This window comes from Capra hircus, chromosome 2, assembly GCF_001704415.2.
Source record: "Capra hircus breed San Clemente chromosome 2, ASM170441v1, whole genome shotgun sequence".
Taxonomy (NCBI): Eukaryota; Metazoa; Chordata; class Mammalia; order Artiodactyla; family Bovidae; genus Capra; species Capra hircus.
The window spans coordinates 128477401-128503750 of record NC_030809.1 but is presented as its reverse complement, the minus strand read 5'-3'; the positions used below and the strand labels follow the sequence as shown (position 1 = coordinate 128503750).

The following is a 26350-nucleotide window of genomic DNA, read 5'->3' as shown; positions in this document are numbered from 1 at the left end:
GCATACCCCCAAAATAGGCCCTGGGACCCTACAAAGAACACCAGCAGTATCATGTGACCTCCCTATAGTGGGACAAACACCATCTCCCCCAAATTCATGTCCACTCAGAACCTCAGCATGTGACCTTATTTTGAAACAGTGTCTTTACAGATGTAATTAGTTCAAGATATTGAGGTGAAATCATTTTGGATTTAGGATAGACCCTAAATCCAATGACTGGTATTTTCATAAGAAGAGGAGAGGACACACCCAGAAACACAGGGAAGAAGGCCATGTGAAGATGGAGCCAGAGAGGGGAGGTAGCAGCCATAGGCCAAGAAAGACCATCAGCCACCAGAAGCTGGAGGAAACACAGCAGGATGCTCCCTTAGAATCTTTGGAGGACACATGACCCTCTGACACCCAGATTTCAGACTTCTAGCCTCTAGAATTTTTGTTGTCTTAAGCCACTCAGTTTGTAGCTCTTTCTTACAGTAGCTCTAGGAAACTACGATAGCTCTGGTTCTAGACTTCCTGCAATATATTAATTGTTATATATATTTCAGTTTTCACTAAGACTCTATACAAAGCAAAAACGGATTCTATTGTTTATAGCTTTATGTTCACTGCTTAGGACAGCACTTAGCACATGGCAGACAATAAACATACGTATAAAAGAAAGAACAAATGAAATTTTCATAAGAGTAGATATCTATTAAGACCTGAGCAACATTACTATTTAATCTATGCTAATTTTACTGGCAAAATCTTTATTCTCTGAGTTTTTTGCTGTTAGAGTTTGATACTTTTCGAATGACAGTTCTGAAGAAAGGCTTTAGAAACATCAATTGTTTTTACTTGCCCTACTCCCCATCTTAGTCCTAAAACTCTGAAATTCTTTTTGGGAACCTACCCTCTCCACATGCTAGCAGTCTCAGGAGAATTGTTAATCAAGTGCCATGGTTCCTGGCAGAGGGCAAATGATTGAAACCCAGCCATGCACACTGGCTTTGTGAATGTAAGAAGAATAGCATTAAACCACATTATTGGTCCAGATTTAGCTCCATGGCAGTACTTTTCACAGTCTCTCTCCACTTCCTGCTCTCCAGATCGCTGGAAATGCTCTGGATCCTGTCTTTCCTGAGAACTGTTTTTCTGATTACCCTCTGATTCCATGAGCTAACTCGTATCCTTTCAACAAAATACTTTTTTGCTTAAAGTACACAGAACTCCTTTCTGTTACTTGCAAAATAAGAACTGTAATTTATAGAGACTCATCAACTATAGATGTGATTAATATTAATACATGGAACAGACTGCTTGTATAAAGAGATGTTGACCATTACAGGTGGCATTTGATCAAAATGTTTACAGTTTAGACCGTCAGGCCACTGAACTGATGAACTATGCAATTCAAAACTCATCATTTAACAATTTCCTTTTCTGAGATAGCCACTTTCATCTCTTCATTCATTGCACATAATTATGTAAATCATTCATTTATTTCTATCTTCATGTGTAAAAAATATCCTTTTTAAAGAATCCTTTTGCTAAGCTAAATTTTGTCAATATAGATTATGCTCTAAAAGCAAGATAAATCATTTTGTAAAGAATGTTAACTCTTGGGGAATCTTCAGAGGTAAAAAAAAAAAAAAAAAAAAAAAAAGCCAGAATGTTATTTCTAAATATTTACGGCTTTGATATACTATATAATACCCTCATCACATAAATAATTCGTTTAAGCTAAAAGCCCATAGATTACCAATCTGTAACATAGAGACTAACATATTTGATAAAAAACCACTTTCCCTGTTTTCACTATTTCATTCAAATAGCAATTCATTCATGAATAAACCATTTGTTACAATTACATATTACATAAATATACAAAGCATTTTTCCCTTTGTCTCTTCATTAAATGAAAACTAATGTTAATATTATACAGGTAATGATTAATTTGAATATCATTAATTATTAGAATGAAAGTATGTTTTACACATACAGATGTACTAAATGTAAATTTGTCATGTACAGTCAAAGGTCAATGAGGGTAAAATGGCTTTCTTCAGTTTCTGCAAACAGCTTAAAGATGATTTCCTTTGGTATTTAAATGGTGATTAAGCATAACACATCTGCTGAATACGATTTGGATATGCTCTCCACTGAGGCACTTCCCCAGAGGCATTCTTCAGACAAGAGCACTATTAGTCTTACTTCAGTTCAGTTCAGTTCAGTTTAGTCGCTCAGTCATGTCCACCTCTTTGTGACCCCATGGACTGCAGTACGCCAGGCTTCCCAGTCCATCCACCAACTCCTGGAGCTTACTCAAACTCCTTTTCTGCTGCTTTCTTAACATTGCATTGCATTTTTGTCATCTATTTCTTCTACTTCTTATCTTCCCTACACTTCCTATCTAATATAATATAAACTCTATGAGGATGTACCTTTTAATACTCTTAAGCTACATTACAGCCACATTCAAATCTAAACTTTATATAGGGTCTCAAAACTGAAACTCTTTTTTCACACTTTTCTGACTCCTACTTCTCCCACACATTTACACTGAACATGTCTTTGTGTTTATTCTACCCTTTAACTATCCAGTCTTGCTCCAACATTGATTAGTCCATGGTTTTCCTTTCTCTTACATGTGTTTCCATCTTAAAGGAGTCTGTAAGTTTAGTCATTTTATTGCTGTTTCAAGCCTCTTCTCTTCATCTTTCATCTTTAACATTAGTTTACAACAGATGAAAACTTATTCTGTGCTGGCCATTGTATTAGGCATTCTGCAGGGTGCTCTGGTTACAAAAACAAACACACACACCTATCTGATTACTGGAAAAAGAGAATCCCAGAGACAGGTAAGCAAAAATGAAAGAACATAATATATCTGGAAAGCTTTATACAATTTTCTAGACCTATATTAAGGAATGATTAAAGATACACTTTGGATTTTAGAAGTCAAGAGCCAGTCCACATAAGGAAATTATGTAATCCCACTTGAATTTTCAAAAGTCACTTTGCAGCAAAAGGTTTGAAGAGGAAATGCTCAAAAACAGACAGAGCACTTAAGGGTTATACTACTACTTCTAGAAAGACATACTAATGGGATAGATGATAAAAATTTAAGGAATAGAATGAAAAAGACTGGTTAATATATTAAAAGGTTATGAGTATTAAGAAAAAAAGCTGAAATTCAAATTAAGTTTTCCAATTTGACTATCCAAATGAATCACAATTCTAATCAAAGAGTTAGGAAATACAAAAATAAAGATCGTGATTTTTAAGAATGTGAGATAACGACTCTAATGGTCTGGCTATACAGATGTATCAAATATCAAGCAAATGGAGGGATTCGGAAATCTAATAGAATAGCAAGACTCTCAGATGGCTTCTGCCTCCTGATATTCATGCCTTTTTGTGACCCCCTGCCACTGAATGAGGTCTAGATCTATGATGCATTTCTAAAATATAGAAGACTACAGAAAAGGGTGGTATATTAGTTTCCCACAGCTTCCATAACAAACCACCACAAACTGGGTGACTAAAAACAACAGAAATTCATTCATTCATAGTTTTGATGGACAAGAGTCAGATCGAGGTGTCAGAAAGACTACACCTCCTCTGAAGGGTCTAAGGGAGATTTTATTCTTGCCTCTTCAGCTGGTAGTGGTGCCAGGCAATCCTTGATTGTGGTTGCATCATACCAGTCCTTGCCTCTGACTCCACAAAACCTTCTTTCTTCTCTATGTATACCTCTTAAGGATACATGTTATTAGATTTAAAGCTCATCTAGTTAATCCAGGATGTTCCCACTCAAGATCCTTTATTTAATTCCATTTATCTTTGTAAGCCTTTATTCTGTTTCCAAATACTGTCTCATTCACAAATAACACAGGTTAGGACTTGAGCTATCTTTTTAGAGGCTGCTGGGAGCCACCACGGGAGATCCCACCTATGACAAGGTCATGTGGAACAGAACTGTTAAGCAAGGCTTCAGGACTCAACGGGCTCTCTAGGCTTTCTTGAGCATCTACCCCAAAACCAGAATCTGTCTGTTTTACTATTTCATGACTTTCACTAACTCCTCTGACATTAAAAGGGGGCTATCCCTGACCACCTTTCTCTGGAGAAAATCAACCTAGGGCTATAGCTAACAAGTCTCTTGGACATGAGAAAAATATTTCAAATCAAACCCCCTCTGTTAGCATTCTAACTTGCTTGGCAGGTCTGTCCAGACTCTTGCAGCTATGCATGTGATTATTTGCAGCCTCCCAACTGTGAGAGGCATGGGAAGCCTAAAACATAGAGCCTTTCAAAGAGTTAAAAACTATTACAGTAGTGCTGGTGTAGGATTTCATTATTGGGCCAATGCTTCTTGCTAAGTTCCCATATCTCTAATCCACTGTGCACGTGGGAGTGCATTAGTTAACATAGTTGGAAAGTAAGAAAAACAAGTGTAGCCTTGAAATTAAATACATCAGACTTTTGAGCTAATTGGTTCTTTCTTGTAACTCACTGCACCTTTGCTCTGTGAGAAATGTAACTTGTTTAATACTTTCTGAGGCTGACATAGATTAGGAATATAAAGAAAAAACACTTTGAGGGAAAATAAGTTTTCTGGTTGAGCAGCCTTTATCAAAAGAGGGTCATAAAATGTTCACAGGCCTCCAAGGCCAGAAGATAATGTACGCAATATTGTTTATGGGAAAGGTTTGCAGAAAAAATCCTGGTTTTGAAAAAGACAAAACAGATGTAATGTCTGGGTGACTCTGTATGACTTTGCAACTTTCATTTCCCTCTATGTATAAGACAAGGTATAAAACTACCTTTTAAAAATAAAGCTATTGGGCCTCGCTCGAAGAAGCTTGGTCACCCCCATGTTTTTCCTTTTTTCTCTTTTTTTCTCTCTTACTTTCTTTTTCAGGCTGATCCCTTGGAACACAGAGGCTCTCTGTGTTCACTTTTCTGCCTGGGCTTCTAAGACTTTATTAGCTTTCTATGTAAACCAAAAATATCAGCCCCTTTCTCTCCTCTGTTTTCTTATCTACAATATTCTTTCCTTATCTCTCTCTAAATCATCCGCCGACGCTGTTTTTCCTTCAGGTTCCCCTGGATCCTGCGGCGGCTAGACCCCGACAAGAGGCCATCATTAAACTACCACAAATGGAATGACACTTCCTAGATTTGGTTATAGGGGAACCCGGTTTCCATCATGGATGCTCACTTTTTCTCTCTCTCTTGGATTGCTTGCCCCAGAGAAAGCTAGCTTTAATTTCATGGAAGCAACCCTATTGAGAGAGGCCCTCCATGGCTGAGTCTGGAGTGGACTCTTCAGCCACAGCTAAGCTGTGAAATGACTATAGCTGCAGAGGACCTAGAGCCAAAAACCTCAGCTAAGCTGTGCCCAGATTTGTAGTCCACAGAAAACTGTGAGATAATACATAAGTGCTGTTTTAAGCTGCGAAGTTTTAAAGTGATTTATCACAGAGAGACAGACAACTAACATGAAGCTCACAAAAACATCTAAGCTAGGGCAGGAATGATGAAGACAAATTATGGAAATGGATTCAATTTTGCATCTAAGAAATATTTACAGAGTATCTATAAAACCAACATTGTGGTGAGCTTTATTTAGAGTGAATTTATATCTGGAATGATAAATGATGACTCAATTCTCAAGAATCTTAGTCTCAGGAAATTATAGACAAAACCACAATGCATGGTACAACTGAGGAATGTTTAATAAGCGGTGTTAAGGTTCATCAGTGGCAACAGATCTGGTCTCAGATACAAAAATTAGGAAAGACTTCCTGGAGAAGTTGAATTCTTAACTTCTACAAACTTATCTATTTATAACTTTGTATTAGCAAAGTTCCCTTTCCTTTCAACAATGCAAAATTTAAGGCACCTCTAAGTGGTAAAGATAATTTTCCTGTCCATTACACTAAGACTCCTATAATAAATTTACTTAAGCTCTTAGGGCAGGAACATACATTCACTTTTGAGACTGCTGCTGCTGCTGCTGCTGTTAAGTCACTTTAGTCGTATCCAACTCTGTGCGACCCCATAGACAGCAGCCCACCAGGCTTCCCTATCTCTGGGATTCTCCAGGCAAGAACACTGGAGTGGGTTGCCATTTCCTTCTCCAATACATGAAAGTGAAAAGTGAAAGTGAATTTGCTCAGTCGTGTCCAACTCTTCGCGACCCCATGGACTGCAGCCCATCAGGCTCCTCTGCCCATGGCATTTTCCAGGCAAGAGTACTGGAGTGGTAGAAATGCTAAATTATATACATAGTAAATATATATATACATATATATATGTATATATATATATATACATACACACACACACACACAATGGCTATGAATCAAATCAGGTCTTTACTTATGTTTTATTTGGTGTAACTTATTTTTACTGTTATCATATTTGTAATTTTAAAGAAACTCACATCACTTTTCATAGTGAATAAATGAATCCTCAATTAATTATATAAGGAATTGCAATGAAATTTTAAAATGCTGAGTGCCTTAGCAAAGATATGGGCAAAAAACATGAAAGTAAGGCAACACCAAACCTATTATTTTACCCACATGAAAATCCCAGCCAGGCCTCCCTGTCCATCACCAACTCCCAGAGTTTAATCAGACTCACGTCCATCGAGTCAGTGATGCTATCCAGCCATCTCATCCTCTGTCGTCCCCTTCTTCTCCTGCCCCCAATCCCTCCCAGCATCAGAGTCTTTTCCAATGAGTCAACTCTTCACATGAGGTGGCCAAAGTACTGGAGTTTCAGCTTTAGCATGAGTCGTTCCAAAGAAATCCCAGGGCTGATCTCCTTCAGAATGGACTGGTTGGATCTCCTTGCAGTCCAAGGGACTCTCAAGAGTCTTCTCCAACACCACAGTTTAAAAGCATCAATTCTTCGGCTCTCAGCCTTCTTCACAGTCCAACTCTCACATCCATACATGACCACTGGAAAAACCATAGCCTTGACTAGACGGACCTTAGTCAGCAAAGTAATGTCTCTGCTTTTGAATATACTGTCTAGGTTGGTCATAACTTTCCTTCCAAGGAGTAAGCGTCTTTTAATTTCATGGCTGCAGTCACCATCTGCAGTGATTTTGCAGCCCAAAAAAATAAAGTCTGACACTGTTTCCACTGTTTCCCCATCTATTTCCCATGAAGTGATGGGACTGGATGCCATGATCTTCGTTTTCTGAATGTTGAACTTTAAGCCAACTTTTTCACTCTCCACTTTCACTTTCATCAAGAGGCTTTTTAGTTCCTCTTCACTTTCTGCCATAAGGATGGTGTCACCTGCATCTCTGAGGTTCTTGATATTTCTTCCGGCAATCTTGATTCCAGCTTGTGTTTCTTCCAGTCCAGCGTTTCTCATGATGTACTCTGCATATCCACCACATTACCACTGCCTTATTTTACATTTACACTATTTTCACTACAGGTAAAGTTTCACTGGTTTCTTGCTTGAATTCTTGCAAAGTCTAGAAACACTGTTTTCATGTATAACCGTAATAAGACTTGATGTCTTTGGAAAAACAGTATTAGTCAATAACCTGGTATCTACATCTCAATATAGCTAGTTACCTATCAGTCTTACCTTGAGTATGACTCAGTTGTTACTCTGTCATGGTGTATTCCCTTTTTTTTTTTTTTTTGCCATGTATGTCTAACTATAAGGGCCTCAAAAGTGAGGATTATATCTTCTTCATCTTTTTTCTTTACAGTCCCTACCATAGTGCCTGGCAAATAACAAGTGTTTAAACAGATGTTGATGAAAATAAAACAGAAAAGCCTACAAATTGTTCTCCCTCCCTTTGGATTTGCTTTCCATTAGTCTAACACACATATCACTCCCAGATTTATCTTCTTAGAATAAAGCACAGATCATCTTATTCCCCTGCAACTGTCCCTCATTGTATAATGATGAAATATAAATGCCAAAGTTCAGGAATCCAAGTCATGAACATATTTCTAATCACTCTGCTATATCTACTCTATTTTCCAATTTTCTGAGTACCCCCAGGCTTTCCCAGCTCTGTATCTATGCACTAATTGACCCTCTATTTAAATGTTCACCTGTCAAATCCTACCTCCAATAGAAAGCACAACTCAACTGGTCTCTCATTTGCGAAGGGTTCAGTTCCCAAGCTGAAAGTACCATTATCAACAATCACGCTTTCTTTTTACTTCTCTCTTGGCACTTAATACATCCTATCTGTGCCTAAAGTACTGGAATATATTTGTTATTTCATCATATTTTATTGAAAATTATAAGAAGAAAGCAACTAGCAACTATTTTTATGTTTTCCTGCCCCTAACATCCATTATCACCACCATCATACAATCAATAATCAAATAATCACAGTGCTTGAGCTGAGTGAAATAATGTTTTCAGCAGATATTAATCAAATAAATGTATACTTCACTGTCATCTATAAATAATGTACTTTTAGACAGTGTGAAAGGATTGTGCACATATAATATTCACTTTCCTTCTAGGCTTAGTTGTGTAAGGGACAAACTGGCTGAATACATGTGAGTAGAGGATGCTACTGCTCGCAACCAAAATTTAGAATCTTAACTTAGTTTTTTGCATTTTTAATTCAACACAAACTAGATTTATTAGGGAAATTGTTTGAATGGAAAACTCTAAATCAGTGGGTCAACAAATATTTTCAAAAAAGACTAATGAAAACTATAACTCATTATCACCTTCTAGAGGTAATTTGAGCAATATGAATAAAAAGCTTTAAAAACATTATAGTCTTTGAACCAGTGATGCTAATTTTAGTAACTCTACTCATGCAAAATGAGCACTATTTATATCAATTTATCTATAAAGATATTCTCTGAATAATAAACCCAATCTAAAAACATTTTAAACCATGTATGCTTATATTTAACAGATAAAATGGGAAATATGAACATTAATTCATGTTCTCAAATAGAACAAAATAGACTTGTTACAAAAACAATAAAGACATTCAACAAAAAATACACATACTAATTAGTCCAACATTGTTTAAAGGGAAAAATCAACAAAATAAAAAACAAGTGATATAGAACAAAATAATAAAAGAAGTTATCTTTAGAGAACAGACATTCATGATTTCAATTTTATTTTGCTTTTATGTATTTTACCATTTTGCTCAATAAAACTGTCTTCTTAAACAATCTGTGCAAAATAAAGACATCTTTTATAGTTTTGAATCATTTTTCAAAATCATGGTAAGTATAGAGATGAGCAATCACTTATTCTTACCTGGGTAGGTATGTTCAAATACAGTTGAAAGAATATGCAGACACTTGACTTTCAATTATACAGCTGCCATTCAAATTCTCCTTTGGTTTCTTTTCTCTTGTGTATACCAGATGGAATCACACATAACTAAAAATGAAATGAAAATTGGACTTAATGGAGGTAATCAATAATTACATTTATGGGTATTCTAATTTAGATATTATAATGTTGCTCTAAAATTCTAATTACATTTCTTGTGAAAGTTCAAGAAAGTTACCCAATAATAGGAAAACCATGGTAAAGCATCTAATTTTTTTCGAAAAAGCAGAGTAATAGATTGCTAGAAAAGGGCAAATAATAAGATTGCTAGATAATGAGTTAAATGTTTTAATTCATGGATATGTTACTATTAAAACAGTGATGGTTGCTTGACAGTATACCCCCTCTCTTGCTCAGGCTGTATGACAACTCAGCCCAGCTGTCTCCTCCACTTATTAGCTAATGAGACTAACCAAGCGCATACTCTGTCCCTGATTAAGAAGGTGAAACAAAATTGTAGAAAGCACTAATCTATTTTTTTCATTTCACTTCAACTGCTATGGAGAAGCATTTGGGGAGCTTATCCTTCCATTTATTCTCATGCTATAACTAGAAGAGACATAACAGCTCGTTAAGATTTTTACGTTTTTATTCCAACAGACAAAAAGGAAAAGTCCTTCCAGATGCAACAGCATAAATTATGCCTTCCCTTAATTCCATCATTTAAAATGGACCTCTAACACAAATTCAAATAGCAGAAAAAAAAAAAATTTATAGTACAGTATTTCTTCTTGCCAAAACAGCAAAAACAGTGCTTTTTGTTGAGGAGGAGGGGAAGCACAAGTACTAAAGCATACCTAACTCATTTGTTCAGCCTCCCTCCATAACTCTAATACAGACCACTGGTAAAGCCAGACCTATATTTTTCACTTTTTCAAATTATAGACTAAAGATGGCTCTCAAATACTTTATTTCTGCCTCTCTGTATCTGAGTCATCTGAATATTCTGAAACAATTCTAACTTAGCTAAAATTTTCTTTAGAAGCTTGTTTATCTATTTGTTCACTGTATTCTTTTTCATTTTCTAACATGTTTAGAGATAAAGAAAAAAGGCATCTGAGTTTATGAAGTATCAGAGACAAACTTTGGGGCAATAATTCAAGTGAAAAAGCTTATCTGGAAGATACTAAGGCAGTAGCGTATAGTCAGATCATCAACAGCATCTGGCAGAGAAGGCAACAATTGTAAAACCTGAATTAAAATATGCGCAGGATATATTTTAAGGCCATTTATGGATACTCTATAATTTTAGTGAAAAACCTGTGTATCTACCCAATGATGCTGCTGTTTATTAAATCATTGCATGATATGTTCTTAAGATTGACTCAGGGTATATAAATGATATGATTCATCTTTATCTTTCCTGAAAAAGATAAAGCTGCATTATCAAGTACTTCCAGCTTTGAAAATAGATCTGTTCAACCTGAACAGGAAATTTCAAACGTGGCATAGCTAAATGGTAACCATGAAATAATGTCGTGATTTCCAAAATGATTAACCAGGTCATTTTTTTTTTTTCTCTCTCTTTTGTCTGTGTTGGGCAAGGAGAAGCAAAAAAGGAGACAAAATTATTTTTTAGCATAATGGCTGTTTCCCTATATATTTTATGTGAATATTAATCTAATGGTATGAAATTAGAAATCAGCCAAGATAACAAGTAATTTTGTTAAAAAAAATCATATTCCAACATTACAGCAAAGTAAATATTTTCCTTAAAACGGTTAATTCATGTTATCCCCACAGCTTTTATTTTCTCAGATTGACTGAAATCCACTTTAACTGTGGAAAATACTTTCAACCTAGAATATTTTATGTAATGTGACAGAATAAAGAAAAGCATAAAAATACCCACATCAAAAAACAAGAATGAACTTTTGCCTACTTCTTTCTTCTTGAAGGAAAATGACACATACTCTGAAGTGGATCTATTATTCCACTGTCTGATATGATTAGATTTGTTTATATAAAGAGCATCTTAAATATTCTTGCAAAAACTGAGATATGCTAATGAGCTGTCTTTTTAAACACATTTTATTTTAAAATATAAAATCGATTTCCATGTGAATGATTCCTAAAATTATTCTTAAAATTTTAGCACAAATTTATTACTCTCAATCTTATACTATGTTGTCACCATTTATTACAAATTATGAACTTTGAAGAGGTACAAAAATTAAATGAGGCCAATCATTTTTATTTATTTATTTTTACCAAATGTTCATTCTTTCAAATAGTGTTAGTTTAAGAAAACCATTATAAACATTGCAATATGACTAGAAGTCTCAAATGGTTGATGCAACATTTGTATCTTTAAATATTCCATACACACCAAAACCACCCTAAACAAACAAGCCAGGATAAAAGATATTCTTATTTGTCATCAAATGAAATAAAGACTACCATGAAACAGAGACCACCATTATCATGATCTTAAAACTTTTTCAAAATCATTTTACTACTTACTTTTCTTTTTATATCTATCTTTAAGAATTTAGCAGTATTACAAACTAATTTCCAAAATGCTGCAAAAAAAGTTTTCCTGAATGTTCATTTCTTATATCTATTATAGGTATCTAAATTCAAAATATGCAAAATGGGATTCTTGGTTCACAATTACCTTTCTTTTTCCTTCGTCCTGAGACTTTAATTAAGTAAATACTACAATTCTCACTCTAATTGCTCAAGACAGAAACCATGCATTACTAATCCCTTTTATTTCCCTTACCAGCTACATGCAGTTAAATCAAGAAAAAAATCCAATTATACTCAATACTGATCATTCCATTTTGTTACTTCTTCAAGTTTACTTCCTTACCAGGTCATCAGTACTCAACTATGATTTCTCTAACAAGTAATATAACCGTATCACCCTCTGGACAAAGTTCAAATGACTTAGCATGCCTTAACATCTTTGTCCAACTGCCTTAGTGGTTGTCTTCTCAATGTTTTTTACCCTAATGTTCTAGGCCAAAAGTATAAGATGATTGTCATAAGTGACTTGGGACAATCATTTCCTGTGCATTCTAGTCTTCTCACTGAGGTAGTGACATTCATATAGCCCTAATATACTCCTATGCTCTAGGGAAAGTAAAGTTGAAAAATTAACTTGGTTCATTAAAAAAATTTTCATGAAAAATAGATTCAAGAGATTAGATCTCATAGACAGAGTGACTGAAGAACTATGGGCAGAGATTAATATCACTGTACAGGAGGCAGTGAACAGAACCATCCCCAGAAACAGAAATGGAAAGAAGCAAAACGGTTGCCTGAAGAGGTAGCTGAGGAAAGAAGAGAAACAAAAGGGAAAGGAGAAATGGAAAGATATTCCCATCTGAATGCAGAGTTCCAAAGAACAGAAAGAAGAGATAGGAAAGCCTTCCTAAGTAAACAAGGCCAAGAAATGTAGGACAATGACAGAATAGGAAAAACTAGAGATCTCTTCCAGAAAATTAGATACCAAGGGAACATTTCATGCAAAGATGGGCACAAAAAAAGGACAGAAACTGTATGGACCTAACAGAAGCAGAAGATATTGAGAAGACATAGGAAGAATATATAGAAAAAACTATACATAAAAGATCTTCATGACCCAGATTAACCATGATGGTGTGATCACCCACCTAGAGCCTGATATCCTGGAGTGGGAAGCCAAGTGGGCCTTAGGAAGCATCACTACCAACAAAGCTAGTGAAGGAGACAGAATTCCAGCTGAGATATTTAAAATCATAAAAGATGAAGCTGTTAAAGTGCTGCAAATTTGCCAGCAAATTTGAAAAATTCAGCAGTGGCCACAGGATTGAAAAATGTGAGTTTTCATTCCAATCCCAAAGAAGGGTAATGTCAAAGAATGTTCAAACACATAATTGCACTCATTTCCCCTGCTAGTAAGTGAACGAGTGAAAGTTGCTCAGTCGTGTCTGACTGTTTGCAATCCCTTAGACTATACAGTCCATGGAATTCTCCAGGCCAGAACACTGGAGTGGGTAGCTGTTCCCTTCTCCAGGGTATCTTCCCAACCCAGGGATCAAACCCAGGTCTCCTGCATTGCAGGTGGATTCTTTACCAGCTGAGCCACCAAGGAAGCCCCATGCTAGTAAGGTTATGTTCAAAGTCCTTCAAACTAAGTGTCAGCAGTACTTGAACCGAACACTTCCAGATATACAAGCTGGATTTAGAAAAGGCAGAGGAACAAGAGAAGTAATTGCCAACATTCGTTGGATCATAGGGAAAGCAAGAGAGTTTCAGAAAAACATCTACTTCTGATTCACTGACTACGCTAAACCCTTTGACTATGTGGATCACAATAAACTGTGGAAAATTCTTAAAAAGATGGAAATACCAGACCACCTGACCTGTCTCCTGAGAAACCTACTGTATGCATGTCAAGAAGCAACAGTTAGAACTGAATGTGGAACAATGGACTGGTTCAAAATTGGAAAGGAGTACATCAAGGCTGTATATTATCACCCTGCTTATTTGACTTATATGCCAAGTATATAAGCTATTTACTTACGTGTGTGTGTGTGTGTGTGTGTGTGTGTGTGTGTGTGTGTGTGTGTGTGACATTTCACAAGCTGGTATCAAGATTGCTGGGAGAAATATCAATAACCTCAGATATGGAGATGACACCACCCGTATGGCAGAAAGCGAAGATGAACTAAGAAATGCCTCTTGATGAAGGTGAAATAGGAGAATGAAAAAGCTGGTTTAAAACTCGACATTCAAAAATCGAAGGTCATGGCATTTGGTCCCATCACTTCATGGCAAATAGATGGGAAAACAATGGAAAGAGTGACAGACTTTATTTTCTTGGGCTCCGAAATCACTGTGGATGATTACTGCAACCATAAAATTAAAAGACACTTGTTCCTTTGAAGAAAAAGTGTGACAAATTTAGCCAGAGTATTAAAAAGCAGAGACATTACTTTGCCAACAAAGGCCAGAGGTCCTTTGACATTTTGACAAAGGTCAAAGCTATGGTTTTTCCAGTAGTCATGTCATGTATGGACATGAGAGTTTGACCATAAGGAAGGCGGCACACTGAAGAATTGACGCCTTTGAATCTTGATTCTGGAGAAGACTCTTGAGAGTCCCTTGGACAACAAGGAGATCAAACCAGTTAATCCTAAAGGAAATCAACCATGAATACTCATTGGTAGGATTGATGCTGAATATCCAATACTTTGGCCACCTGATGAAAAGAGCTGACTGATTGGAAAAGACCCTGATGCTGGGAAAGATTTGAAGGCAAGAGGAGAAGGAGATGCCAGAAGACAAAATGGTTGGATGGCATCACCAACTCAATGGACATTCAGTTTGAGCAAGCTCTGGGAGATGGTGAAGGACAGTGAAGCTTGCTGTGCTGCAGCCCATGGGGTCACAAAGAGTCAGACATGACTGAGAGACTAAATAACAACACAACAAATATTTGTTGAACACCTACTTAAAGTCCAATTGTATTAGTTGTTGTTGCTGTTGTAACACTCACTAGGTCAGGTCCAACTCTTCTGCAGTACTGTGGACTATAGCCCTCCAGGCTCCTCTGTCCATGGGATTTCCCAGGCAACAAATACAAGATTGGGTTGCCATTTCCTTCTCCAGGGGATATTCCCAACCCAGGGATCAAACCCACGTCTCCTGTATCGAAGGCAGATTCTTTACCACTGATCCACCAGGGAAGCCCTGCATTAATCATTAGGGAGAGAAAAATAAGTCTATACACTCCTCTGAGTCTGTCAAAGCAAGACTATGTTAATGGCAAAATGAGGTATTGAAGAAACAAAGAGAAAGTTCAGGAAATTCTTCCTTAAAAAAAAAAAAAGAGAATCTGAACCATCAGTTCAGAAGTTGTCTAATGAGATTAGTTGGCAGAGGGAACATCGTAAGCAAAGGTACGCAAACAAGAAAAAACATGCCACCTTTAAGGAATGCTAGTGATTAGTGATTTTGAAATAAAATACTTATGAAACTATTTATGAAAAAATTTTACAGTAAGATAAGACTATATCAAGAAGCTTCCCGAATGACATGCCAAAATTTGGGTTTTATCCTAAAGGTGATATGAATATTATAAAAGAGGGAAGTGGTGCAAGGTAAAAGATGATGAGGATAGCAAACTATTTCTTAGATCTGTGTATATTTGCTAAATGGCAATGCTAAAATAGAAGTAGATTCAGGGCATTCATATTTGTAAGATATAAAAGGGGAATGATTCTTGGGATTTAATTCATATAGGAGGAGAGCTAGACCAAGACACTACTGATCCTGCCCCTTCCTATTCTCAGAGATGCCAATCTGGACCAAGAATTGATTGACATCATTCTTTATTGTTCCATGTGTACTTTAAGTTATCTACATTCAGTTCTCAGAATGATAAAGAAAAAGTGATATAAGATTAGATAGGACAAATTATTTCAGAATATCAATTTTAACTTACCAATTTGAAAACAAATTAAATCTAGTTCTTCCCTCTACATTTGACATGGAAATTTTAGCAGAACTTTGAAGCTGTCACCAGCACGAGATTTTCCTAATTAGAAGTTGGAGAACAAATAGTAAGTTATTCACTCCTGCTGCAATCAGTGGAAAACACAAGCCACTTTCTATGAAACTTTTGGTTATTATACTTTTCAGTATAAATAGATTAAAGCTAAGTCTTTGTTCTTTTTAACGTTAACTCTTCACAAACTCTGACCTCTCAAATATTTAGATACTCTTATTTAAAACACATGGGCTTCCCTGGTGGCTCAGAGGTTAAACCGTTTGCTTGCAATTCGGGAGACCAGGGTTCAATCCCTGGGTCAGGAAGATCGCCTGGAGAAGGAAATGGCAACCCGCTAAAGTATTCCTGCCTGGAGAATCCCATGGACAGAGGAGCCTGGTAGGCTACAGTCCACAGGGTTGCAAAGAGTCAGACATGACTGACAGACTTCGGTTTCACTTAAAACACAGTATAAGCACTACGATGGATTCAAAGTAGTGATAACTGGCCACAGACTAAAAATTTACTTGCATTAATGAGTGATGTATGGCAAAGTGAAATTCATGCTGAGCGAATGAGCACACATACATTATAAAATGCAGAAATAAATAAATGAGATAAACCACAGATAGTGCCCAGCACATTAAAATAAAAAGAACTTGGTAATTCAAGACACTTATCATTACTTATTATCATGGGAATAGCAGACCACCTGACCTGCCTCTTGAGAAGCCTATATGCAGGTCAGGAAGCAACAGTTAGAACTGGACATGGAACAACAGACTGGTTTCAAATAGGAAAAGGAGTACGTCAAGGCTGTATATTGTCACCCTGCTTATTTAACTTCTATGCAGAGTACATCATGAGAAACGCTGGGCTGGAAGAAACACAAGCTGGAATCAAGATTGCCGGGAGAAATATCAATAACCTCAGATATGCAGATGACACCACCGTTAAGGCAGAAAGTGAAGAGGAACTAAAAAGCCTCTTGATGAAAGTGAAAGTGGAGAGTGAAAAAAGTTGGCTTAATGCTCAACATTCAGAAAACGAAGATCATGGCATCTCGTCCCATCACTTCATGGCAAATAGATGGGGAAACAGTGGAAACAGTGTCAGACTTTATTTTTGGGGGCTTCAAAATCACTGCAGATGGTGATTGCAGCCATGAAATTAAAAGACTCTTACTCCTTGGAAGGAAAGCTATGACCAACTTAGATAGCATATTCAAAAGTGGAGACATTACTTTGCCGACTAAGGTCCGTCTAGTCAAGGCTATGGTTTTTCCTGTGGTCATGTATGGATGTGAGAGTTGGACTGTGAAGAAGGCTGAGCGCCAAAGAATTGATGCTTTTGAACCATGGTGTTGGAGAAGACCCTTGAGAGTCCCTTGGACTGCAAGGAGATCCAATCAATCCATTCTGAAGGAGATCAGCCCTGGGATTTCTTTGGAAGGAATGATGCTAAAGCTGAGACTCCAGTACTTCGGCCACCTCATGTGAAGAGTTGACTCATTGGAAAAGAGTCTGATGCTGGGAGGGATTGGGGGCAGGAGGAGAAAGGGACAACAGAGGATGAGATGGCTGGATGGCATCACTAACTCGATGGACGTGAGTCTGAGTGAACTCTGGGAGTTGGTGATGGACAGGGAGGCCTGGCATGCTGCGATTCGTGGGGTCTCAAAGAGTCAGACATGACTGAGTGACTGAACTGATACTGATACTGATCATTACTTATGATGAATTGTTTAAAAGTTCTACATTTCATAATACAAGTAAGGCATAACATATATCTTCATACATAAATATTTGTGCTCACCTTAAGTTATTCCTTTATAATGGCTTCTTGGAAGTTAAATTACTAAGTGAAAAAATATTTGATCTTTGGTGTATTTTTTAATATATCACCAAGTTGCTTTCCAGAAAAATATAACAAAACAGACTATTAACAGCAAATGATAATGTTAATTTCAAACCACCCTTTCTAGCAATGATCTTTTTACTCATCTTTTGACAATCTGATTATCAAAAAATTGTCTTTTTCTGAAACATGTACTTCTTTAACTACAGGTGAAATACAAATTTTATGTTTAATTTACCAAATACTTAATTTATAATTTTATTTTCCATTTGGAGTGCTTTTTATTTTAACTTTTTTGTCAACTTTAAATTTACTTATTTTTTAATTGAAGAATAATTGCTTTAAAAATATTGATGATTTCTGCCAAACATCAACATGAATTGTGCCCCCACTCTCTTGGACCTCCCTCTCATCTGCTTCCCCATCCCACCTCTCTAGTTTGTTACAGAGCCCTGGCTTGAGTTCCCTGAATCATGAGGTTATTTTGAGATGTTGATGCAAATAAGCCTCAGGATCTTTGAACTTTTTATTTTCTCTGCCTTCTTTTCTCCTCTCTCAGATAACTATATTCTATTCATCCACAGAATTAGGAAGGGTTGTTTTTATTTTAAAGTTTCCCATAATGTCAGCTACATATTTTACAACCAAAATCATATAAGTCACTAATCCTTAAATTAAGACCTTAGCTATGAAGTGACACAAAGGTTTTAAAGCAACTAAGTCATTATCAAAAATGTCAATCAGCTTTACTTATTTAATGTTACAATTTTATACATCTAGTATAGTTTATTGGAGAAGGCAATGGCAACCCACTCCAGTACTCTTGCCTGGCAAATCCCATGGATGGAGGAGCCTGGTAGGCTGCAGCCTATGGGGTCGCTAGGCATTGGACATGACTGAGCGACTTCACTTTCACTTTTCACTTTCATGCATTGGAGAAGGAAATGGCAATCCACTCCAGTGTTCTTGCCTGGAGAATCCCAGGGACAGGGGAGCCTGGTGGGCTGCCGTCTCTGGGGTCTCACAGAGTCGGACACGACTGAAGCGACTTAGCAGCAGCAGCAGCAGCAGTAGAGTTTATAGATTTAATTAGGCTTAATTTTAAACTGGGCTTCCCTGGTGGCTTGGAGGGTAAAGCGTCTGCCTGCAGTGCAGGAGACCTGGGTTGAATCCCTGAGTCGGGAAGATCCCCTGGAGAAGGAAATGGCAATCCACTCTGGTACTCTTGCCTGGAAAATCCCATGGATGGAGGAGCACACTAGGACTGTTTCTAAAACACTGCAAATATGAATTTTAGCACCATTTAGAAACAGAATCTTTCCCAACTATTCTTCATTTTTAGGTATTTTCTCTCCTTCTTTCATTCCTTCTTCCCTCTCTCCTGCCTTCTTTCTTTACGTTCTTCTTTCCTTCCTTCCTTCATCTCAGAAGATGAAAATTATAAGTCACTATTCTTTACTATAGTATTTTAATACATTAAAAAAAACATATTCAGGTAATTGAAGAAACAATTATAAAACACTTATGATAGGGGCCATCTTAATTTTTAAAATACTTCATATTACTACCCAAAACTGTAACAGTGTATAAATATATTTCCGTGTGTGTATGGAAATAGAACACCTATTCAATAAATGCTCTTACTAAGCATTTTTGTAAATAGTCCCACAATAGAGGCTATTCAAACGAAGGGAATCAAGAAACTGTGGTTGAGTCCTTAATGAAAAATTGGACCAGAAAGCATTCATTTACTTGGATTATGTAAAAAGTCATTAGTTTAATTTTTCCAGTCCTGTGGAGTTTACTTTTATTGATGCTAATATCCATGAAATGAATAATGCACTTAAAGACAAATTTCAGTGAGCTGTGATACAGTGTTCCAATTTCCCACAGTTAAAGCAGAGGGTGGGGAGAAGGGTTTTCCTAATCCTTACCTCTATGGTAAGTTGATTGCAATATTACCATCATTGGATATAATTAAATTAAATTATACAAACGCTATCCAATAAAATCTGCAATACCTTCTACAGCGATAAAATTCAACACAAAAATAAATGTATAAATGTATGTACTGTTAACCAAATAATTATTTTGCAAGTGAGAAAGTCTCAGAATTGCTATGATCACAAGTATTTTGTAAGATGATTGGTTATGTACCCAGGCGTTTCTTCAGCAGTGAAACATTTTCAGTATCAAGGTTTTTTATTCTCCATGTTGTTCTACCACCAAATATTAGCACACCATTTTAAACTCCTGCTTTCTTCCTTAATGGGACTTATATATAACGTTACACATTTAATTTAATGCGGTACACTAGAACGGTACACTCTTCATTTAATTAGTATATACATACATTGCGCTTTGCTGCTGTCATCACCACCTCTCACCAAAACAAAAACAAAGGCAGAACAAGGTACAGACTCATGATATTGCCCTGGGTGTCCCTTGCAGACCTACACTTCTTTGCTACTTACTGGTAGTTATGTTTGCCTGGGGTTATTATTCTAGGTCCAGGACTGGCCAATGAATGCACCATAAACCTAGTCATAATTATTCTTGTTCAGGAATGGAAAGTTGGACTAAGTGACAACAAAGAAAATCAAATCAACCCTTTTCTAAAACTATTTAGAAAGAAGCAATCTCTAGTCACTTGAGTTGACTACCTGGGGGACTGAAAGCCTGGTGACTTTGTCCTATTTAAGGTGACATTGCCTTAAAATGTATCCAACTAAATGGAAAACAAACTATGAGAGTGCCTAGATTCAGCCGTGTCTGAAATATAATTATAGAACTTTCAATTATGATAGCCTATGTGTGGTGCAGAGGTTAGAGTCTGCCCGCAATGTAGGAGACCTGGGTTCGATCCCTGGGTCGGGAAGATCCCCTGGAGAAGGAAATGGCAACCCTCTCCAGTATTCTTGCCTGGAGAATCCCATGGACGGAGGAGCCTGGTGGGCTACAGTCCACGGGGTTGCAAAGAGTCGGACACGACTGAGCGACTTCACTTTCACTTTCTTTCATATATACTTTGTTAAGCTTAACTGAGTTTTAATTGATTTTCTGTCAAGTACAACCAAATTATCACTCTCAAATATGTTATTCACTAATGTGTAAAAATATTTTCTTAAATTTGCATGTTACCTTCCCAAAATTGAGCTAACAGTATAAAATAATTGATGTATTAAAAACAATAAAAATTTTCTACAAAATTGTTATTCAGCAACTCTCCTGGTGTTCTGAAGGAATCTGTTGTTGAAGCTGAAAAGGGACATACTGTGCCTTCAATAGGTTTTCAGAATTAGCAGGGCAAAACTTATATGCTATAAAATGTTTGGTTTTCTTAGGAAATCATATAACATAGTCTTTCATTAAATTTAGATTGGAGTATCACATTAATCACATTTTTACTTGAAGTATAACCTGATTGGTTTAAACAATTACAAATAAACAGATTCAGGATAGATATGAAGAATTTAATAAATCTGATGTGCAATAAGAAATGTGGAGCTTTACTAATTAAAAAATTATACAAGATGAATAACATCTCTTCCTGATGAATAAATGTTATGGCTTACATGAAAGCAAATAAAAAAACTAATTGGCAGCTAAAGAGAATTATTCCAACCTGATTATACTCTAAAAAGGTCCTTTCTTTTTTCTTTGATGCTCTTCAGAAAGATACTAGCTAAGTAAATCTTTGGTACCTCACTAAGTGGTCATAGAATTTCCTAAAGCAATTATCTGCTTTGACACCTGATACTTTCAGAGATTTTCACTGTCTGATGAGGATTTGATATCTACTAAGTGGTATCTGAATGACCTATTTTTTTAAAAAAATTGAACTACTGGTGTTTATAGAACTGGAAAAATAAACTTCATTTTTTATAAAACACCTAAGGATATATAAGATACCTGGGTCACTGCGAAATGAAATTTCACAATTTCATTTTTAAGACTTGGTGTACAAAATATCATAAGGCATCAAAAACTTCTCCCAAATGTCAGCTGTGAAGAAATAAAAGTTTCAGTTACTAAAGTTCACTTCTCTTCACTATTTGTTAAGAAAAAAAGTTTTTTTTAAAGAAAATCTTAGGGCCATTTTCCTTTTTGTTAAATGGGTTTAAATATATTAAACTATCTAAATATTCATGAGTTTGAGCAAACTCCCCAGAGTTACCTGATTCTTCTCTAGAATTTTATCTCCTCTTACCGCATCTCTTTAGACCTCAGCCCCATCTCAAACAGGATTGAACAAACTATAATTACCAAAGAAAGAAGTCATGGATTATAAATATGCATTTGAATAAGTCCTTCCCCTGACCCCTGTAAAACAAATATATAAAACACAATAAACGAGCATTACATTTATTCAAACTATAAATATCTTTCACTTCAGCCTTCTCTGTTACATAGTTTCCTCACCAGAAGAGAGACATATCTACCTTGACAAAAAATCAAAAAAATCTCTATTTCAGTTATTCTTTGATTACTCACAGTTTCCTATCTTTGAGCAAAGGAGATTGCAATAATTTCACCTGAGCCTAATTTCCCAAGACACAAGGTCCCAAAACCCAATGATATGATTTAGCATAGATACATCTATGCAAGCATTTTCTTGGTTCACAGATTTACCAGAAGAGTAAAAGGTGTGGAAATTTCAACATAATTAGGTCAAATCTAATTTTACTTGACAATTACATATTCTGTAGGTAACTTAAGAATCTGCCTGCAATGCAGGAGACCCAGGTTTGAACCCTAGGTCGGGAAAAATCCCCTGGAAAAGGGGAATAGCTACTCATTCCAATATTCTTGTCTGGAGAATTGTTTGGACAGAGGAGACTGGTGGGCTACAGTCCATGGGGTCACAAAGAGTCAGACAGAACTGAACAACTAACACTTTCACTTTCACTTTCACATTAGGTCAAAGTAACTTACAGAGCAGTTGCAACAAAATGCCTGTAACACCTATTCTCCCTTTCTTCTGGAGTATTTTCAAAAAAGTTATGTATAAGAGCACTTTCAAAACTGTAAAGATCTATACAAACAGGAGGTCATGTTACTAAGCCAAAAAAAGATGCATTCAGGAGCATTTATGATGTGCTGAAAAGGTAACATTTACAACCAAATTTCCCTTTTCTAACAAGTGATGTCAGAGTCCACACATGCATGGAAACTTGTGCAAAGACATGTAATTAGAATTCAACTCTGAGCCATAGAAAATAGAAAATCATGTAATAATAGCTATGTCAAAGTGATGCACTCAATATGCCAGCAAATTTGGAAAACTCAGCGGTGGCAACAGGACTGGAAAAGGTCAGTTTTCATTCCAATCCCAAAGAAAGACAATGCCAAAGAATGCTCAAACTACTGCACAATTGCACTCATCTCACACACTAGTAAAGTAATGCTAAAAATTCTCCAAGCCAGACTTCAACAATATGTGAACCATGAACTTCCAGATGTTCAAGCTAGTTTTAGAAAAGGCAGAGAAACCAGAGATCAAATTGCCAACATCCGCTGGATCATGGAAAAAGCAAGAGAGTTCCAGAAAAACATCTATTTCTGCTTTATTGACTATGCCAAAGCCTTTGACTGTAGATCACAATAAACTATGGAAAATTCTGAAAAGGCAGGGATACCAGACCACCTGACCTGCCTCTTGAGAAACCTATATGCAGGTCAAGAAGCAACAGTTAGAACTGGACATGGAACAAAAGACTGGTTCCAAATAGGAAAAGGAGTATGGCAAGGCTGTATATTGTCATCTTGCTTATTTAACATATATGCAGAGTACATCATGAGAAATGCTGGGCTGGGGAATCACAAGCTGGAATCAAGATTGCCGAGAGAAATATCAATAACCTCAGATATGCAGAGGACACCACCCCTATGGCAGAAAGTGAAGAACAAAAGAGCCTCTTGATGAAAGTGAAAGAGGAGAGTGAAAAAGTTGGTTTAAAGCTCAACATTCAGAAAACTAAGATCATGGCATCTGGTCCCATCACTTCATGGCAAATAGATGGGGAAACAATGGAAACAGTGGCTGAGAGTATTTTTCTGGGCTCCAAAGTCACTGCAGATGGTGACTGCAGCCATGAAATTAAAAGACGCTTACTCCTTGGAAGGAAAGTTATGACCAACCAGATAGTATATTCAAAAGCAGAGACATTACTTTACCAACAAAGGTCCTTCTAGTCAAACTATGATTTTTCCCTGGTGGCTCAAACGGTAAAGCATCTGCCTGCAATGCGGGAGACCCGGGTTCAATTCCTGGGTTGGGAAGATCCCCTGGAGAAGGAAATGGCAATCCATTCCAGCATTCTTGCCTGGAAAATCCCATGGACGGAGGAGCCTGATAGGCTACAGTCCATGGGGTCGCAAAGAGTTGGACACGACTGAGCAACTTCATTTTCATGATTTTTCCAGTGGTCATGTATGGATGTGAAAGTTGGACTATAAAGAAAGCTGAGTGCTGAAGAATTGATGCTTTTGAACTGTGGTGTTGGAGAAGACTCTTGAGAGTCCCTTGGACTGCAAGGAGATCTAACCAGTCCATCATAAAGATCAGTCCTGGGTGCTCATTGGAAGGACTGTTGCTGAAGCTGAAACTCCAATACTTTGGCCACCTGATGCAAAGAGCTGACTCATTTAAAAAGACCCTGATGCTGGGAAAGATTGAGGGCAGGAGGAGAAGGGACGACAGAGGATGAGATGGCTGGATGTCATCAGTGACTCGATGGACGTGGGTTTGGATGGACTCCAGGAGCTGGTGATGGACAGGGAGGCCTGGCATCCTGCAGTTCATGGGGTCGTGAAGAGTCGGACACAACTGAGTGACTGAATTGAACTGAACTGAATTTGCAAGCTGTGAGTATTTAAAAGAATTAAATGGTTAAAGATCAGTTTTTTAATGCTCGTAATCTATTATTTCGGGGAAAGTACTAGTATTAGCCATAGCAGGTCACTCCTCTAGAACACTTCGTTGTTGTTTAGATGCTCAATTGTATCTGACTCTTTGAGACCTCATGGACTACAACATGGCAGGCTTCCCTGTCCTTCAGCATTTCCTGGAGTTTGCTCAAACTCATGTCCATTGAATCAGTGATGCCTTCCAGCCATCTCATCCTCTGTTGTCCTCTTCTCCTCCTGGCTTCAGTCTTTCCCAGCATCAGGGTCTTTTCCAATCAATTGGCTCTTCACATCAGGTGGCCAAAGTGCTGGAGCATCTTATGACCAGGTAAAACTGGGCAAACCAGTCTTCATCTCTTTGGTATGCATGAAAACGTTTAAGATCAAATCATATCGGTACGTTCTTTTAAGCAACGTAGACTTCACTGAAAATAGCTGACAAAGATGATATTACCACGACCACACTCTCTCAATGTTTTACTGAAACCACTCAACAACAAAAAGGGTGAAATAAAAGAAACAAAAGCATTCCCATTCCTATACTGAAGCAAAAGGGAAACAGTGACCTGTATCTGTTTAGTAGATTTACCTCTCTCCAAAATATGACTGAAAAGTTTACGGTAATCAGACTGCTAAGTAGCTTTAGTCGTGTCCAATTCTTTGAGACCATATGAGCTGTAGCGCACCAGGCTCCTCGGTCCATGGGATTCTCCAGGCAAGAATACTGGCGTGGGGTGCCATTTACTTCTCCAGAGGATCTTCCTGAACCACAGATAGAAACTGTATCTCCTACAGCTCCTGCACCATCAGCAGACTCTTTATCATTGAGCTTACTGGGAAGCCCCCAGCAATCAGAATGGGTTATATAAAGATGTTCTTTCCTCGTCTCCTCACCAGTTTTATTTATCCAATGAACATTTATTGAAAATCTACTCAGTGCTTGGAACTGGGGATATAGGTGAAGAAATAGGCTTTGAATCTAGCAGAGGAATCAGACATGTGAACATATTATAACTTGTTATTATAAAAGCTAAAATACATGTCATCTTATTAGGCGCTTGGGTCTAACTTAATTCTTAATTTCTAAACAGTAATATATTTAGACTATGTTAGTCACTGATGAAAAGAAACATTTTAGGTTCTTCTAAACTTTCAAAATATTGTCAATGGTATAACAACATTTTATTTTCAAAACAACTCTGTCCCATATGTAGGACTGTGTTTCCTTATTTGGCAAAAAGAAAATCAATACAGTCCATAATGAGAGATACATTAGAAGCATGAGAATCAAGACTGCAACTCAGGAATTTTGACTATTTTCTTTTCATGACTAGAGGATAACACATCTAGTTTGCAAGCTAAAGCCCTGTGTAATAATTATCATTTTACTTCACACATTTTTGGTGAACTCTAAATTTTTATTGATAATACTAGAAGAGAAAATCTCTTACCCATTGTCGCTAAAGCATGTTTTTTCTGAGAAAATTATTCTAAGCTATGAATTGCTCATTATCAAATAAAATGATGATGAAATTTATTTTTGTCTATTAGAACCTACCAAGAAAATTTTCTACAGAAGAAAACAGACACAGTGTGAAGTCTGAAAGCATGTATTAGGTGCATAAACACAATGAAAATTGCTCACTAATCAAGGATACCATACTTTTCAACCTACTTACATCTTGCCAGCTGAATTATAAGTACAGCAATAATGGGCTTACTGTATATCTGAATTAGATAAAAACTGCATCACTTTCT

General features: G+C 36.8%; 1 protein-coding gene across 4 annotated transcripts in view; it reads right to left on the bottom strand.

Annotated features, from left to right (window-relative positions):
* Positions 1-26350, bottom strand: part of GULP1 (GULP, engulfment adaptor PTB domain containing 1) — a 330443-nt gene that overhangs the window by 190558 nt on the left and 113535 nt on the right. For all 4 annotated transcript variants that reach the window (XM_018065482.1, XM_018065486.1, XM_018065478.1 and 1 more), the window contains exon 2: positions 9268-9393. The gene's annotated coding sequence lies outside the window, so the exon portion shown is untranslated. The remainder of the gene's footprint in view (positions 1-9267; positions 9394-26350) is intronic.